We start from the raw sequence: 1,180 nt of genomic DNA, 5'->3' as shown, positions 1-1,180 counted from the left end.
GATTTTATTTTTTTTTTCTCCTCCAAATCTTCTGGGAAATGCTGGGTCATCAATGTCCATGCACAAAGCACTAGACTGTGTTGCTTTGAAACTGATTCATTGTTTAAATTTGTTTTCAAAATTCCCATGATCACTGGTAAAAGGGAACCAAAGCTGGCTTTCCTATGTTAGCCAACTTGGTATTAAAAAAAACAAAAACCAGCATGCTTAAAAGGATCCAAAGTCATCTTCTGATGTCGGCTTGCTTTGTTTTAAAATAACCTTTGTATTTCATATCCTGTCAGTAAGTTCAAACAATAAGTTTATTTCATCTCTGCCAATTGTGTTTATTCACCACCTGGGCTTTTTATTTGATTGCCATCAGTAATCATAATTGACACAAACCGGCATTGATGTTAGCAGGTAAACAGTATACAGAGCAATAACTTGTTTTAATAATACTTTTTTTTGCTAGTGAACAGATTGTCATTTGCACGCACAGTTAATTATTTTCAAATTATGATTTTTATTTGCAAGATACTGTCATATAGTTACCCTGGATATAATATAATCATGGTTATTTTGCACCATTTTCTATGTCATGCATGAACAGCAGGTGCCTCAAGCCATCGGTTGGTCTCTCTCTCCCTCCTTTCTCTCTCTATTTTGCAATTTTGTTGAATCCAGTTGTCAGTCTGATAACATATTCAAACCCTGGAGTACAAACAAACACAATTAATTTCTCTATATTCACATCAAAGAACAATGTGTTGTGTATTGTCAGACATAAGCAATACACACTGCAGTATGGATGCATATCCAACATATACGGAGTTTGTGGATATATTTTTTTCTTGAATAAATATCTCATGATGAACAAAGAGAAATATACGATAACATTATAAGGTTAGTTTCTTTCATTTTATTATTAAATAAGCATTTTGTTTATCTATATCTCAGGACACATGAACTAAGTGAAAAGAAGTTTCCCCATAAGTTCTGGGACAGGAAAAAATCAATTATTTTATTATGTTCCAATATATAATGTAAATATGATATTTTAGAAGATAGTTCTGAAAATCCAGGAGATATTACATGTGTGCATCAGTGCTCTCAATATTTGTATTGTCTTATATTTTTCTAAAGTAGAAGAGATAAATATTAGTTTTATACAACAAAGTGTAAAATACTTGAGAGAAAA

The sequence above is a fragment of the Sinohyriopsis cumingii genome, chromosome 3, assembly GCF_028554795.1.
Source record: "Sinohyriopsis cumingii isolate HCF-2022 chromosome 3, ASM2855479v2, whole genome shotgun sequence".
NCBI classification, from domain to species: domain Eukaryota; kingdom Metazoa; phylum Mollusca; class Bivalvia; order Unionida; family Unionidae; genus Sinohyriopsis; species Sinohyriopsis cumingii.
Note: the sequence above shows the minus strand (reverse complement) of the source record.